Below are 12,662 nucleotides of genomic sequence, written 5' to 3' on the forward strand. Positions count from 1 at the left end.
TAGAATTTGGAACATTATTGAAAATTCGGTTTGCAATTAAAGTAAGCATAAATTTTCTACTTTAGTTCATATAAAAGTATACTCACAGATAAAAAGTCAATATTTACACTAAAGTTCATCCTCTGTTTAATTGGCCTAAAATGTGTTAAAAAAAAACGTAACTCAAATCAAAACTTTGAGCTAAATTCTCATATTTTGATCAAGAGCATGCATCAAAATTAAATGAGTCAAAATCATACTTTGATTTCAAATTATCTTTTTCGAGATTCATCTACCACATAAACATCGAAAAGGGGCATTTGCTGAATGAGAATTTTTGGCCAATTAAATTTTGCCACGTCACCACAACGAAAGTCCAAGTTTATTGTGAAAATTATAATTTAGATCGAGTTGTATAACTAAAATCGCTCGAATCCAAGTTCATCCCAACTCAAGCTCATGATAGAAATTTCGGCCAAAGAAAATAATGGACCCAAGCCCATGTAAGGCCCATGGAAATCCTTTATAAGTAGAGGTCTACCCTTTCTTTGGAGGAGGTTGGAAGAATTGAATACCAAAGTTCTCTGAAGATCTGAAGAATTAACTTCTCTCAAGCTCTGAAGACTAAAGTTATGAAGTTTTCAAATTCTGAAGATCTAAAGTTTAAAGCTCTGAAGATCTGAAGAATATAACTTCTCTCGAGCTCTAAAAATTGAAGCTCCGAAGCTTTCAAATTATGAAGATCTAAAATTTAAAGCTCTGAAGATCTGAAGAATATAACTTCTCTCGAGCTCTGAAAACTAAAGCTCTGAAGCTTTTAAATTCTGAAGATCGAAGCTTTAAAGCTCTGAAGACCTCAAGAATATAATTCCTTGCAAACTCTGAACATCTGAAGAATACAACTCCTCTCAAACTCTTAGGGGGCGTTTGGGGCAAGAAATTAGTTATAGTAGTCATAGGTTTTTATAGTTTGGTTAAAATAGTTTGTGTTTGGGATGTAGATTATTTTAGTTTAGGTTATAATAGTATGTGTTTGAGGCGTAAACTATTTTAGTTTGAGAATGAAATAGTAAACACCATAGCAAAGAATAAAAAAATGATGAATGTAAAATAGTAAAAATAGTAGGAAATAGTAAATTTTGTAGCAAATGGTGGTTTCAAAATAGTGTTGATTGTAACTATTTGAAAAATACATAATAGTATTGACTGTAGCAAGAGAGGTGATTATTATGGTCTTAGTACAATCCTTGCCCCAAACACACCATTAATTTGAAGAATACAACTCTCTGCAGACTCTAAAGATCTGAAGAATACAATTCCTCCTAAGCTATAAAGACCTAAAGAATATAACTCATCTGAAGTTCCTGAAGTCATAAGCTCCAAAGGCCGATCTAAGTAGATCAACAAGCCAAAGACCGACCCAAACAGATCAACAAGCTCAAAGGTCGATCCTCCAAGCAAATTAATAAGTCCAAAGGCCGACCCTCTAATAAGACCAACAAACCCAAAGACCGATCATCCAGGAAGAACACAAGCCCAGAGATTAATATTTTTTTTAGAGAGAGCATCAAAAGTTATATATTAGAGATTGTACTCACTATATTAAAGAAATTAATACAATACAAAGTTCAAATTCCATGAATTAAATTTCTCTGAAAATCTCGCGTCCACATACATATTGAATATTTAAAAATAAAAATAGAGTTATTTTCAAATATAGGAAAAAGAACCCAAGTATTTACAAATAATACCAAAATATCATAATCTATGATATAGACCGTGATAGAATACTATACGTGTCGATTGATAGTATTTGTAGTTTCATCAATAACAAATGCTACGAACTAGAAAAGGGTGATATTATAGTTTAAAAATTTATGGCCATGTGCATGTCACGTGAGTTGCCATAAATCTTATTATTTGCCATTTTTTCATTTTTCAAAACTAAACCCTAAAATCTGTCATACACTCCAATTTCTCTATTTTATATTCATGTACTAGTATGTTATATTTTTATGTTCCATTCTTCAAAAAATACGAAAATTTTAGTTTATAGTTCAAATCTCTCGACCTATTGTACTTAAAAAAAGAAAAAAGATAATTTGATTAGTGCCCTTATTTGTTATTATGGGGTCATGTTAGTTATTGGAGTTGGGCCCATTTTGGGACTGTAACTCTCATCGGCGAATAAAAGCCCAAAGATTTACGCAATAAATGAGGCTCAAATGTGTTTAGCTATTGGGCCGAGCACTTGACACATCTTTTCTATCTCCCTTGTTTGTTATTCTTTTAAGTTTGGTGAAGGCCACGTGGAAAGATTCCACTTGGAGTTTCTCTAGGTAACGACCCTTGACTTTAGGGAGCATTAAGCATTAACCATAGAAGATGCGCCGTCTAACTTTAAACTTTTCTTTAGTACGCCAACCGATAAAGGGTTTTTTTAGTTAGATTTGAACAATCACATGTCAATTGTTGTCGAACTCTATTCATATTCACCATTCCTGAAAAAGTTACAATTTGCACAACATTCCTGAAAATATACATATTTTTAAAATGCATAATTCAATTTTAATATATCTAAAAAAAATCTATTTACAAACATTTCATTAGAACATTAGTTTAGTTATCATCCATTCTCTTTTTTGTTTCTAAGAAAAATTTGTCATCCATTAAATATAATTTACTCACTCTATTAGTCAAACCATTACTCACATCCTTAAATGTTAGGAGATTAAATATTCTTATCTATTAAATTTAATGTGTGTATGTCTACTATAGATATATTAGGAAACTGATTCTTGAAAATTCTTTATTAACGTAACATATTGGTACGATCTTCCGGAATATCAATTAAACGATGATCAACTTCTTTATTAAGCGATAAGAGTCAAACAAGACTAAACGGTTGCTTACAGTTGTTACTCAATCGCCTTCCAATCGCTAAACGACCATTTACAAGTTCTACATGATCGCTCAGTATTACTAAACGATCGCTTACAAAATACTCCGTGATCGCTCACAAACTCCTACACAATCGCTTACCAAACTATTACACGATTACTTACCAGTTCCTATACGATCGCCTACCAATTGCTACACAATCGTTGAGCTCTGCTACACGATCGTCTAGTAGAAGTAGACGATGAACGACACACTGCGATGACTTCTCCGCAACAGCGACTTCCGAACTCCCACTCTCGAGAGCTCTCCTTCCTCACTTTTGATATTCAGACTTCGTTGCTCTCTCTTCTTGTTTCTTCCTTCTTTTTAAACCTCAACTTCTCCTAACAAACTTGACAATAACTTTTAACCGATTCAACTGCTGACTTCCCCTTTTCTCTCTTATTCTTTCTTTTTTGATTTTGTAACGTAATTGGTGTCCTATCAAGACACCCCTACTTTAAATAAATATATATAGAGAGAGATGGGAGAAGTTTTCACATATAGAAAAAAAAATGTCAAACTATTTATGAAAATAGTAAAAAAAAAACACTGATAAACACCGATAGACTTCTATCAACGTCAGTATCAATGATTCTATCAGTTTCCATCATTGATAGATATTAATAGACTTCTATCAGTCTCTATTAAAGAAAGTTAAAATTTTCCATTTTGTGTAAATAGTTTATCTTAATTTTCTATTTTAAAATATATATCTATAACTTTCTCTCTACAAAAAAGGGTTAATGGTGAGGGTAATTGGCAATACCAATGTTGGTCACTTATGGTTTTCAACCAAATTTTCGAGTGTGTGAAACACCACAATGGCTGATGGGTAGCAAGTTCATGAGTCAGTGCGTTACATCGTCTTGGTGTGAATACAAATCTGCATAGGAGCTCGATCTGTCTGTTTCTACTTCTAGATGCCATCGATGAAAGGTTGGATGCCAAATTTTTTTTTTGTAGGTTGAAACCTATCAACAACTTTCACGTAATTTGGGAATCAACATCCACATAAATGGAGAAAATATCCACTTCCATCGCCATAGAAACACCATGATTTAATATTGATGTTTCAAAAAGTTTAATAAGACCTCTGTTGGGTTATTTTGTGTTTTGCAGACCAAAGATATATCAGCTCCGAGGCCCAAGTTTTTTAGATAAGACTGAATGAGGTTGGTATGAAGCTTGGCTGAGATTGAGCCAAGACTCAGATAGATCTGCCAGCATGTGTATGGCTGAGATTTTGGTTTCAGCTAATGAGACTAAAGCACCTGGACAAAAGGATCAATTTAGGTAAAACTTCAACTCTTTCTCTCTCGATTTTCTCTATGAAACTCTCTCTTCTCATATTAGTTTTAATGGTGATTTTTTGTGTTGCAGGGATGATGAACAACATGCATTAATTGAAGGATGAAGAGAAGAAGAAGATGAACACACACAAGTATGTGGTTCAGCGAAAAACAACCTACATCCACGGGAAGGACTTTCTTTTGTCTTTTCTTGAAGATTGTTACAGAGCTTTTTCTTTTACATAATATGTATGATGATTTTTAAATTGTACATGTAATGAATATGATTGTTGGTATTTATAGTTCATACCGTTTAATCAGTTACAAAAGGAAAATTAGGAACAAATTTTTATGTAAAAGTTAGCTAGCCGTTTTAAATTTGTTTAGATTCATATATCTTCATATCTCCACCTTGAATCTTACACATGCAATCTTCTGTCCTTCCTGATTCTGGCCATTTTTTATCCTGTGTCTGGTAGGTTGAAGCCAATAAGCTCGAGGCACTTGAATAGTTTGAGCTTTGAACATGCTTCGTTAATATATCAACCGCATTATTTGAGGTATGAACCTTCAAGATTTCTATCTCCCCTGCTTCGACTTTATCTTTGATAAAATGATATTTTATGTCAATATGCTTTGTTCTTGTGTTATATTGTGGATTTCGAGATAGTTGTATAGCACTTTGGTTATCACAGTAGAGTTTTACTACTGTTTGATTTAAAAGTCTTTCAACAATCCTTTAAGCCACAATGCTTCTTTAATTGCCACTGTTAATGCCATGTACTCAGCCTTTGTTGTAGATAGGGCCACTATAGGTTGTAATGAGCTTTCTAACTGATTAGATTAGGACCATAGAGAAATAAATAGCCCGTTAAGGACCTTATCTTGTCCAAATCACTAGCATAGTCAGCATCCACATATGCATATAGTTCTAGGTTTGGTTCAACTGATTTCGGATAAACTAGTCTTGAATATTTAGACCAAATTAAGTACCTTCAGATCCATTTAGTAGCCTCCCAGTGTCTCTTTCCTAGTTAGACATGTATCTACTAACAAGGCTAGCTGAATATGAGAGATCAGGTCTAGTAGAAATTATTAAATATATAAGGCTTTCAACTGTTTGACTATAGGGTATAATAAATATCTATTTTTTTATGTTTTAGGTTAGAATATTTAGGAGAGTTAGCTGAGGATAATTTACAATGCCGAGCAATTGGTAGGCTCACAGGTTTAGCATCACTTAGATTGAACCTCTTTAGTACCTTCTCACAGTAGTTGAGCTAATTTATGCTTAGAGTAGACTTTTCTCTGTTCCTTAGGATCTCAATTTCTAGGACTTTACTTGCCTCCCCCAAAACTTTCATGTCAAACTCTCTCTTTAGGAGATTTTTTACACGATTTAATCTTCGTTGGACCTACCTACCAATAACATGTCATTCACATATATGAGTAAGTAAACTTTATCCTTATAAGAGGTTGTGTTTACATAAACACATATGTCATAGGAACTTCTTTTAAATCCAATGCTAGAGATATAATCATGAACCTTCTATACCAACATCTTGGTGATTGTTTCAGCCCATAGATCGACTTGTTGAGAAGGCAATAGAGATTCTCATTCCCTTTAACTTCGAATCCCTTAGGTTACACCATATAGATTGTCTCTTCTAGATATCCATGAAGGAAGGCAGCCTTCACATCTAGTTGATACAATTACAAGTTAACTTGAGCAACCAAAGATAAGAGAAGTCTTATAGAAGTTTGTTTAACAACTTGAGAGAAAATCTCTGAGTAGTCTATACCTTATCTCTGTGTAAATCCCTTTGCAACCAACTTTGCCTTATACTAGGTTTCTGATCACTGGGTGCACCTTCTTTGAGTTTAAAAATATCACACCTCCTCCCGAGCCTCGCCTTTGTTTGTTGGATCCATGATGCGAGCTTAGGAATGTATTGTATGAGGTAATTGAAAAAATAGAATGCAAATGTGATTGATGCATTAGTGATGCGTGAAGGGACACGTGACACTCCTCTTTATGCGTTTAAGTTTTCCTGAATCAGATCCAAGTATAAATCCAACTCAGGTTCCTGGTAAGTCCAGAGTCGAACTCAGGGATTTAGATTAAAGCTAACGCAGAGCTTGCGTTGTAGCTGATGTAGAAGTATCATAAGTGAATGCAGAATGAGTTATCTATACTAAGTTTGTTGTGTGCATGCAAGAAGATATAAAAAGGTCCGGTAGAAAACAGGGGGTCGTGTGAAAATGGTGCAGTGCAAGTGGTATGTGTCAATCTAATTGAAATGTACATGTACAAGAATGCGATGCAGATGGAAATGACTTGCTTATCTATGTAAATGTGTTAGATTTCTGCTTACTTTCTGTTCAACACTTCTCAATGCGAATGCCATACAATTTCCTATCTCTAGAATGTATGCGTTAGTTATAGAATGCAATAAAACACTAGTGCGTCTATCTCTAGATGTACCAAGTATTTCTAACTTAATGCTTGCTTGCTTATTCTCTCAAATAATTCAAGCTAAAGTAGCTTTTAGCAAATGACTCAGTTGGCTTAGGCGTTTAAAAATGGATTTTGCATGAAGTTATAGATGCATCTAACGTAAAGCAAGAAATAAACAGTAGTGAAGTGTAGTAGATCAAATATGTGAATTCATAAAGAAACCGATTGTCTTTACAAGATCAATACTCAATCAAATGAGATGAAGAGAATTAGGATGAAAAGAAAGGAGTCAAGCCACAGAGTACAATCTCTTGTCCTCTTTGGCTCAATTTAAATTTGTGTACAACCAACTTGTAGAAGAAATGGAAGAAAATTCTCTCTCGAGCTAAGCTTTTTCCACTCCTTGATCGACGATGGGGGTGGTTCTCTTCCTTTTTGTGTTCTTCTTGTCACAGAAACACGACTTAAGTCTCAAAATTTTAATTTATACAAATTGAGCTAATAATCGCTTCATCTGGTGGATTTCTTTCTATTTATAGGCGTTGTTCTTCATCAGCTTGATGATGGGGCAGCGTTAAATTTCATACCCTGGTTAGCCACCTGACACTTAAACACTTTTCAGATGCCGCCAGCTGCAGATGCCCATGCTTGCAAGTGGTGATTTGACACAAACTGCCTGAATCAATGAATCTTTCTTGCATTGAAACCCCTCCGACGCATGCTTATGCGTTGATGTTGCCCGCAACACTTAGAATCTTTGTTGAAATCCTGCAATATTATGCGTTAGTGCCGCAACTTTTCAGTAATAAACACTCTTTTGTATGAGTTTAGTAGTGTTAGAGTAATTCAATGCGTTTTCTCTAAGGATGATGAGATTTTATCATTAAAAACCCTAATTGTTCCAACTTTTGAGAGACAATAACTTGTATTCTACAAGTTATCAGCCTCTCAGACCCGAAAGAAGATGTGAAGACAGTTGACACCATCTTTGTGATATCAACTGCCCAACTTTCATTAACTACAGATAACTATTATGTATGAATCTTAATTAATTTTTTATGAACAGTTACAAGGTTCATACGATTACACAATATTAGCTTTAACAATCCTGATGACTTCCAAAGATAACCTGTGAAACCTAAATCTCACTTTCCCTACTTAAATAAGTTATTTGTGGAGATTAGTAAAATGAGGGGTTTAATATTTGAGTCAATGTGGAATTGTGGTAAAAGGATAAGGAAATAAAGAAGGAAAATATTTAAGTATTGGAAACTTGGCTCTCGGGTGTTTATAAGTTAGCCTAGCAAGAAATTTTTTTGACTAAGTGTTGGCCATGAAAATGGTGGTCGTGCATCAAGTATGCATGAGCGAGGAAATGATCGTGCATCGAGTATGCATGAGCGAGGAAAGGATCGTGCATCAAGTAAAGGCCATGCGTGAGCAAGGAAAGGATCGAGCATCGAGTTTACATGAACGATCAACCTTAAGCATCGTTTAAGAAGGCTAGCTGAGTCGGTTTAATGGGATCATATTGGGGTTAATTCCTTAAATCTCGTAAGGTCCTATAGTTTGTAAACACATGTATGAACAAACATTTGTGATGTAATAATATGAGATATTTTATTCATTTATGTTTATGAAATATGAGATATTTTAGTTGCATTAACCAAAAACCAATAAACTAAGATCCCTGGTTATCGTTGTAACTTAAGCATGTATGTGGAGACATACAAAAGGATCCTGCTTTAAGTGATAGCCTAAATGGTCTGTAGTATATGGATAAAGGAGGGAAACCTTATACTGGTGACACTACAAGTGTGACCCGCTTTGTAGATGTTACAAGTGTTGTAAAGTGCTACAAATGGTCTGATCTTGACCATTCATGTATTAGACATGTGAGCAGGGATGCTTTATACAAAGGAGTTTGTATAAGACCGGACCACGAAATGTTTAGTCTCATTATATAACAGCGTTCATGATAGGGACTTTCATTTCACTAGGATCACCATAGGTAACATGATCTTAATCCTGAATGAGTTGGGAACTCCTACCTATGAGGATGGTCCTTTGATTTGCATGGGTGCGAGTGGCCAGTCGCCGACTCAAACGTACCACTATGGGATTCGTCTGATTGGGGAGTTGGAAACTCAACTACACAAGATGGAATTCACTCCTTCCCCGAAGCAGAGGTAAGTAGATAAACTGCTCCCTTAAAGGTTGATTCAGGGGCTTGAATAATGTGATGCCACACCTTCTCATGGCTCGAGAAGGGTTTACTCATAGTGGGACTATGATGTATTGTTTATTAGAGAAATCATTGGTACTTAAGAAGTTAAATGTAACTACAGGGGCAAAATAGTAAATTGGCCAAGCTGTACTTATGAGCGATTTGTGAAGGGTCATCGTACTGTTGATTGGTTATATCTAATGGACACAAAAATATATCCGTAGTGCGAAGAGTGTAGCTGCCGGTCTTTAGTGGAATGTCCGACAGTTAATGGATGGTGGATATTGTGATTAAAGAGTATATTCAATTATTCACATACCGTTAGAGCTTCAAGCTACAGGTCCATAAGGTCCCCTTGGTAGCTCAATGGATTCATGTTGAGAATCAGTTTTTGGGTTAGTTTGAAGTGTTCAAATTAACAAGAAGAAATTTGATTATATATGATATAATAAATTGATTCAATTATATGTGATATAATCGATTTGATGTATTAGATACATTAAATGGAGGAATTAATATAAATCTGATTTATATTAAATGCCATAAATGAGAAAAATGACCATGGTTTAAGTATTACATATGATGTGATATTAAAATTATAGGTTATAAATATAATATGGTAAATTGGTTATTATATTTATTTATAATAAAGCAATTATGAGATACTTGTTGTTGGTTATTTTTTTCTCTATTAACCGAATTAATGGGAGGTTTTATTTAGTTTTGATAACTGATGGGTAAAAATGAAAATCGTTTTCATTTTTCGAAATCCGACGTATTCCAATCGTGAAAAGAGAAAAAGCTATATGATAGCTTCGAGAGAGTAAACGATCAAGCATCGAGTTTGCTAGACAATAACTCTTCGCTACTCAACGATCTAATATCCATGTCTATACGATAGACGTTCTCCCTTCTCCCACTTACTCGATCGTTTAGTTCCTCCTTCCTTCTACCAAATCCATACAGAGCCCACACTTCTTAGATTCTCACACCGAGAATACCAAGGTAGCCTCTTGGTGGTGTCGAGTTTGTTGTTCTAGGGTCGAGGATCAAGTGTTACTCGATTGTATTCGAGGATATTCCAGAGGCGTCGCGTTCGTGTTGTTGAACGTCCGTGATGTTGGATCGAGGAAGTACGAGAAGAAAAAGTTCTTCAAAGGTATGATTCACTCGATCCCTTTGTTTTTAATCCATGAAGCATGTTGTAATTTACTTGATGAATAATTGTCCTGTGTTAGATTATAAAGTTGTTATTCTTTCATAATGGGGTTTGAAACATTTGCTTCCGCTCATTGGTTCTCTGTTTTTAGACTTCCTTTAGATCAACCCACTAAGTGGTTGTTGTGGCAGCCTATTAAGAATGAATGGATGGCAGATTCAATTATGAAAAGGGAAATCTAACTTCAAAAAGTGTTTTGAACAAACCACTCGAGCATTTGAAGAGATTTCAAATCCATCTAAAATATAAAGAAGTCTAGTTGATGGTGAAGGGTTTCCAGAAGAAGAAACCATCAGGAACTTGCCGAAAATTTGAAGAAAGTACAAGAACGTTAAGCTCTTGGGTAATCCAGGACCAGTGCTAGAGTTTTGAAGATTTATGCCAAACTACGAAAAATTCTGAGCTCAAATTTTGAGGTAAGTGTCTTAAGATATTTTTTAGCAAGTTTGTGGAAGGAAGTTTCTTGAAAAGCTCTGTAAAATAAGTTATTAAAGGAGTAAGTTGAATATGGAATTCTTTGAATAAGCAAGCAGCTACTTGAGTGGAACAAGGTAGAAGCTCGAGGATTAACGCGTGCGTGTGGGCTGAGGCAAGCCTTCACGTGCATTGGAGTTGTGTGTCGGGCAGTATATGTGACGACCCGACCTCCTAGGACTTAAGTTAGGCCGTTACTAAATACATGTATGCATGAAACTCAAAACGACACTCGGTTATGACGAAATAAATGCTAATTAAATAAGGTAAGTTCAAAAGTCTTTCATTAAATTCAAATACTAAAACAATAGTAGGGTACCCATAAATCACAAAGGACAATAAATAAGTCTAAAAAACAATTCTTAAAAGTAAGTTTTAAGCATCAAAACTAAAAGTTAAGAGGAACATGAAAAGAACTTTAAGTCTCATGAGCGGAAGCGTAAAAACTAGTCCCAGTGGCTCGATCACGAATTCCGCTTGTCTATCACTGGTGCATCTCTACCCTTACCTGAAACAACAACATGAGAAAGAATGAGTATAAAATACTCAGTAAGTAACCCCATTACTTGGGTCAGACTGGGCATCTATGTCCTCTAGATACCCACCTCTAGTGAAACATATAATTTGCTCTAGTTCTCATGGGACACGTATACACATGAAACAAGAAGGGGGACTGAGTCCTATCCTACTGTAGTTAAGTATGTCCACTACCTCTATTAAGTCCCGTAGGACTCACAACCTTTGGTGACTCCCAAAGGAAACATAATCTCTTACATATGCATGGTTATGCATACACCTCTTTCGTATACACATAACCCACTTAATGTGTACCTCTTTCATACACATGGTTACATATACACCTCTTTCGTATACACATAACTCATTGAATATGTACATATTTCGTACATCTAGTTATGTATATACCTCTTTCGTATATACATAACCCACTGAATATGTACCTCTTTCGTACATCTAGATATGTATACACCTCTTTCGTATACACATAACCCACTGAGTATGTACCTCTTTCGTACATCTAGTTATGTATACACCTCTTTCGTATACCCATAACCCACTGAGTATGTACCTCTTTCGTACACCCCAGTACCCTCTAGGTATGTATCACTTTCATACACACCAGCCCTAGTACGTCTCTTTCATGTACTAGTGTCTTTAGATGTGAATCACTTTCATGCAGTCATATAGTTTGGAAAGGAAAAGAGATTGCATCTAACTTCATATTACATATAACATTCACCTAATCATGCATCCTTTAAAATCTCCTGATCAAGGTCAGGCTAGTTAACCTCAACATACGTAATTAATCTAGTATTAATGGATCCACCCTAGTACATCACTTTCATACACTAACTCATGTAACAATCAAACATTTGAAATTTCATAATACATCATATAACTTACACACTTTCATAATAAATCACATCAACAAGTACATCAACAAAATGCTCCAACTTTCACCTAACTTTAAGACATTTTCGTAGTAGTGTCGCTCAACTCATAATTTAGGGTCATGCCCAATTGTCCTTTTAATATATTCCATAAAATTCTAAATCATGCTCATACATTAACATGCTTCAGCCATATTATCACATACTCATATATCTTTTCTAAACAGTCCATTAAATCTCAGAACAGTCAAAATTATCCTAGTAACTAGTCTTACAATCCTTAACATCAACAGATCAAATACAACCATATGGAATCACATACCATCTCATGCTAGCATTCAAGTGTCTATGTGCACAAGGAAATCTTTCAGATCTCATATCAGAACATACATTGGTCATACTGTACTATTAGACCATCATGCTGTCATTCTGTCATATCATTCATTTATCATGCTAGCATACATCTAATGCCTGGCTCGTGGCAGTTCCAGCAGTAAGATTACTTACCTCAAATTATGCCTAAGTGGCAAGCAATTTAATCTTTCTCCACGCTTAGATGAATCTTGAATCCAGCCCCAAAGTATAGCTTGTTCTAAAACTGCCTTCGATCTCTCAAACAAATGCCTCAATCAAAACGTTGCTTGGTCCAAAATTAGTTTCGAAC

The sequence above is a fragment of the Benincasa hispida genome, chromosome 1 (assembly GCF_009727055.1).
Source record: "Benincasa hispida cultivar B227 chromosome 1, ASM972705v1, whole genome shotgun sequence".
Lineage (NCBI taxonomy): Eukaryota > Viridiplantae > Streptophyta > Magnoliopsida > Cucurbitales > Cucurbitaceae > Benincasa > Benincasa hispida.